Here is a 6,000-nt window from a genome sequence, read left to right as displayed (position 1 = left end):
AGCCTAGGATCCAGCTGGCCTGGCAGAGGGTGGCAGGGTTGTTCTTCTTTGGGGGTTCTAGAGGAAACCGGCTCTGAGGCGGAAGCCTGCCATTCTTCCAAAATGGTGTAACTTTTGTATCTTATGTTGTTTTAGCTTGTAAATTAACCCTATAGAAATAAGACAACTAAAAACTAATCAGGCGAATCTAGGAGAACCCAGGTGTTAAGGGTTTAGCCTTAATTGGTAGGTTTAAGTGATTAAAGCTGTCACTACAGAGTTAAAGAGTGTAGCCTTAATTGATAGGTCTAAGTGACTAATGCATGTGGAAAGTGTTATTCCAAAATTGTGAAGCTTTTGAACACAGACTCCTTTCCTTCATCACCACACCTCTGCCTCTGGAACTTGGCCCAGTGGGTGGCAGCGGGCAGCAGGACCCCACTTGCTGTTCGGTAAGGTGGGACAGCGCTGTAACCAACAAAGCTACCCGGCCATTTTTCCTTTTACATTTCATCTTAGTTACACATTTCAAAGTGTTTCGTTACTTCCATTCACTCTGACAAAAGGTCGGTTATATTCAATACTCAGTTATCAAACGAAAATAAACATACATAAAATACCAATTATGAATTACATGCAAAGACGCACACCAGTGGATTTTTTTCAACATGGAAATCAGCAATCAAAATGGGAAATGAAGTGTTTGCACTAGAACCAAAAGTCATGGATGATCAGTGCGGCCTTATCAGCCATCCGGAACTCAGACAGACACAAAACCTGCTTCTTCACTTCCCTGGTTTCTATAACGATCTTTCACACTTATGAATTAACCTGATTCTGACAACAAGTGTTTTGCAGACTAGAAATCTAAGATTCAGAAAAGCAAATTAACCTACCAGAGGTCATGTCACAAACCGGTACCCTGGACCCTTTCCAAGGCCAAGGATATGATGAGGCATATGTTAGTTTATTTCACTTGTACAAGTATTTTCTTCCTTTTATTTCTGGGGACAGCGTGAACGCAGCCCCCCACGACCACAAACTCTGTAGTCCGGGTTCCCACAGTTGGGGGACCTGCAGGGGTCAGCATGTCCCCAGTGCAGGGCCTGAGCCCCAGGAAAACCACCTTCCTGACCACGGCATCGCCCCTGCCAGGTAAGCAGACAAGTATTTTCTAAAGGCTTAATGGAGCCTCATTATTTACATTACTCAGAATTGATCTGTCAATGCACTTAAGGTTTTTGGTAACCAAAGCACAACTCTTTCATCATAAAGACTATACATTTCAATCATTCTTTAATCCAATCAATATTTATTTCCTTTCACATCACTCATCATGTTTGTTGTAGCGCCGTCGTAGTCCGGATTCCACCACTTCCATCTCCCAGGGACTGTTAGAAAGGAACACCAATTCTGGAAGGTGCCACTAGGAGCTACACACCCAGAAGACTCTATATTGAGTCGGTTAAGATACTTCCCATCACCAACAGCAGACAACCCGACTCACACTGCCTTCAACAATAAGGACGAGCACCGGCTGTCGTGACCCCAAGGAGCAGGGCGGGCTTCAGGGTTGCTTTCATCCAGCAGATCCAGCTCCGTTTCTCGGTTCTGCTCCTGGGCCCACGGCAGCTTCATCCTCAGGTTGATACCACGATCATCCCATGTGGAAGATGCTGCCAGCTTGCGTTCTACAATTCTCTGGAACATGGGGAACTTTCCCCCAGAGTCCCCCAGAACACGTCATCTTGCACCTCATGAGACCAGAACGTGTCAGGCGCCTATTTCTAAACCAGCCTTCGAAGTCAGAGCGACGTCCTGTGCCACATGGCTTAGGCCTGAGTTTCTGAACAAATTGCTGGCAAAAGGGTGGGTGGGAGGGTTACACTATTAAACTGGGCTTGGATCAAGCAGAGGCTACCTTGGGAGGTGGGAGCCTTCTTCTAAACCTCAGAGTCATTACACAAAAGAGGGGTGCAGTGGATTGGGAAAAGCGTTCATCATTGTTTTTGGCTGAAAAACCTCTGAATCTCCTTCTTTTATGTTTGGGATAAAAACTGGATTTGTGTCCCCCAGTTACAAATCCTGGAAGAAAGCAGACTCTGCTTCCTGCTATTGACACTGAAAACCAACCCTGCAACTCCCCAGCCAGGGTGTAGGCAGGAGACCTAGACCTTGCCGAATGAACACCCCCACCCCGAAATCCTTACACCGTGTTTTTTTAAACTGGAAAATATAGAAAGAAAAACTTTCCCAGACAGTGGGTAATAGGCAAATTACTGACAGAGGAACAAATACAGAATCATCAAGACTTCTCATGAGAAACTGTGCCAGCCAGAAAACAACAGAGAAGCGTATTTGGCGTGCTGGGCGATCATCCTGCAAATTTGATATTCTATACCCACTGGAAATATCTGTAAAAAACAAGGGTGAATATAGACTTTTCCACATAAACTAAAGCAGAGAGAGGTCACTTGACAGCAGACTTGCTCTATGAGAATACTACAGAAATGTCCTCAGAGAGGAGGAAATTGACACCAGATTGAAAGCTGGATCTATTAAAAAAAAAAAAAAAAGGAAGAGCATTGGAAATGTTAAGTATGTGGGAAAATATAAAAAGTATTATTTTTTTTAAATGCCTTGAAAAGAAAACTGTCTGAAGCAAAAACAAAGCTGATGAACGGCAGGCTGGTAAAACACATGTAGAAGTAAAATGCAGGGGAACAATGAGCACAGAATTGGAGAGGACGCAGACAGGGTAAGGGCGAGGGTGGAAATCTGGATCATGCAAAGACTGATCGTAAGAACCTCAGACAGAGCAGAGGTCAGGACAAGGAACAGTAACCACAGGTGAGGGAGGAAGCCTTCCTGATGACAACAGGGTCAATTCATCAGAGAGAAATAATCATCGTAACTTGTTACTCACCCAATAACCATTCCAAACACCTGAAGCCACAACGGGCAGAACTGGAAGAAGCAGACAAATCCAGAATCACAGCAGAAGATGTGGAATCTCCTCTCCGAGTAACTGATAGACTAAGTGGACAGAAGAGGACCAGAGAGGGGGCCTGACCAACACTGACAGAACACCCCACCGCACGACAGCGAGACAATACCGTACTTCCCAGTGCGTATGGAAAGGTCAGACAGGCGACGGGCGGAGCCATGCGACAGGTCTCGATGAATTTTAAATAACTGAGATGGTACCAAGTACAGTCTCTGACTGCAGTAAAGTTAAACTACGAAGCAACAGAAAGATACTCGAGAAATTTCTAAGTATTTGAAATTTAACAAAACATTTCTATATAACTTGTGGATAAAAGAAGAAATCACAAGGGAAATTATGAAATATCTTTACTAAATAGAAGTGGAAACATGTTGAAATTTTAAGGCGGAAATTTTAAGTTTTAAATGCTTACAACATTACAAAGGACAAAAATCTCAAATCAATGATTTTAGCTTCCACTTTAAAAAAACCAGAAAACGAAGAGCAAATGAAACACAACGCAAGCAGAAGAAAGGAGATAATAAAGGTAAGAGTGCAAATCAGTGAGCCAGAAAGTACACAAACACCAGACTGACTCCACAAAAGCGAAGGCTATTCCTCTGGAAAGATCAGCAGAACAGAGGAGCCTCCAACTGCACTGGAGTGGAGAGAGCTGTGAAGACAACACATGCACTTCCCACATCGGGAGTAAAAGAGGAGATGGACCACAGCCTCGAAAAGAACAAGAAGGGACTGTTATGAAAAAGTCAGTAAGTCGTTAATCAGAAACGAAGGTTATCCAAGGTTATCAACAGAGGCTCCGTGGGAAGGTGTGACGGTGGCAGAAGCAGGAGGCTGGCGAGGCTGAGACAGGGCGGGAGCCTCAGACGGGGACCTCAAAGGCAGGGAAATGCATTCTTCCCGGAAGACTCCAGAAGGGAGGCGGCGGGCTGACACCTTGCTTTAGACTCCGCCCACCAGAACTACAAGAGGATGTCTGTGTTGTTTGAAAAAAAAAACAAAAAACCAAAACTGAGTCAAGAAATAAAATACCAGAAGAGCCCTGTACAAATTTTTTTAATTGAATGATTAAAACCCTTCTATAATGAAAACTTTAGGCCCAGATGGTTTCACTGGTGAATTCTAACAAAATCTTAAGGAAGAAATATTATCAATTCTACACAAATGCCTTCAGAAAATGGAGAGGGAAGGAAATATTTCTTAACTCATTCGATGAGGACAGGATACTCAGACAGCAGAACCATCACAGGAAAAGGAAACAACAGATCAGTATCACTCATAGAGGAAACCTCGTGACAAAATCCTTGCAAACTGAATCCAGCAACATATAAAAAAGGACCACTCTAAGACCAGCGTGGTTCATTCGGGAATGCTGGCGGGCTGGCCAAACATTCAAAAACTGATCAACGTGATTCCCCATATTAACAGAATAGAATAGAAGAACCTCGGGGGAGGGAGGCAGGGAGGGCTGGGGTGGTGGGGGGAAAAGGTAGAAAACTGTACTTGAAAAAAAAAAACTAGAAGAACCAGATGAACAGCTCAATAGACACGGAAACAACATCTGACAAAATTCAACACCCATCCACAGTTTATTTTTTTTAAGACTTTATTTATTTTTAGAGAGGGGAAGGGAGGGAGAGAGGGAGAAAAACATCAATGTGTGGTTGCCTATTGAGCGCCCCCAACTGGGGGCCTGGCCTGCAACCCAGGCATGTGCCCTGACTGGGAATTGAACTGGTGACCCTTCGGTTTAGTCCGGCGCTCAATCCCGAGCACACCAGCCAGGGCCCATCCATGATTTAAAAGGAAAAAAGGAAACAAAACCTCTCAAGACATCAGTGACAGGGGACTTCCTGGACGGTCCAAGACGACCTGTGACCGGGCTTCTGTGGACAGCCTGGAGCTCAAGCCTGGGCAGTGGCAAGGAATGTCTGACCCAGAGACAACACAGGCGACCCCAGTGTCCACTCTCACTGCTCTCGGTCAACACCGCACCAGAGTGCTGGTTAGTGCAGATAAGAAAAGTAAATAGCAGGCATATGCAGGGACTAGAAAAAAAGTAAAACTCTTTCTTCAAATAAGACGTGATCACATGCTGATGGCCACTCTGCGTCTGAAAAAATGCCCAACACCAGGGCGGCGGCTGGACTCATGGGGAGCGCAGTGAGGAGGCGCTCTTGGACGTGTGCACCGCGGTGTCCTAACTGCCCGCCCACGTCCTGTGAATGAACGAATGAACGCTCAACTGGGCAGGTCAGTCTCAGGAGGTGACAGGTCACTTCAGTCAAGACTTGAGTTTCATATTTCCAATTTTGCAAAAAGAATCTTAGATCTCTATGTTTAAGTAAGACAAGAAACAGCTGGGAGAAACCATTTCCCTTTACTAGCTCTTGCAATGATTCATGTTATATGCCAGCTTGCCCAGGCCACAGAACATGCCAATCACAGGTCACTTCTGTGGAGGGGCGGCTGGGTGAGATGGGTTGAACTGAGGGACCTAGGGAAGCAGACGGCCCTCTCAGGGCGGGTGGGCTTTGTCCGATCTGCTGAGGGCCTAAATGCAACAGCAGGTGGGAAAAGGAGGAGTCAGCTCCTGTCCTCCCGCCTCACGGGTTGAGTGGGACATCTCACCGCACCTTCTCCTGCCCTCAGACTGTGACTTCCATCATGGGCCTCCCTGGTCCTCCGGCCTTCTGCTGGACACTGGCCACCAGCTTTTTTGATTCTCCAATGGCAGAGAGGATATACGTCTCCACATATGTAACTGTCTATAAGGTGATGTATATACACACATACAAATGGGATATATAAAAGGAGAATATATATATATATTTCCATCTTCATGGTTCTGTCTCTGCAGAGCCCTGACCAGCACCCTGCCTGTGCTCGCTCACACAGTCGTCGCAGCCAAGGCTACCTGTCCAAAGCCATTCAGGTTCGCTGCACCCTTATCTGTACGAGTCCTTTCTTTTCTTTCTCTCTTTCCTTCCTTCCTTTCTTTCTCTCCCTTTCTC

The 6,000-nt window shown here is 45.5% G+C and overlaps 1 non-coding gene across 1 annotated transcript; it reads right to left on the bottom strand.

The window, feature by feature from the left end:
• Nucleotides 1-983: 983 nt before the first annotated feature.
• On the bottom strand, nt 984-1,142 carry LOC112309622 (U1 spliceosomal RNA). The gene has a single exon (XR_002975285.2). It is a non-coding gene; the product is annotated as a U1 spliceosomal RNA (small nuclear RNA).
• Nucleotides 1,143-6,000: the final 4,858 nt, after the last annotated feature.

The sequence above is a fragment of the Desmodus rotundus genome, chromosome 2, assembly GCF_022682495.2.
Source record: "Desmodus rotundus isolate HL8 chromosome 2, HLdesRot8A.1, whole genome shotgun sequence".
NCBI classification, from domain to species: domain Eukaryota; kingdom Metazoa; phylum Chordata; class Mammalia; order Chiroptera; family Phyllostomidae; genus Desmodus; species Desmodus rotundus.
This window is presented reverse-complemented; position numbering and strand designations above follow the sequence as displayed.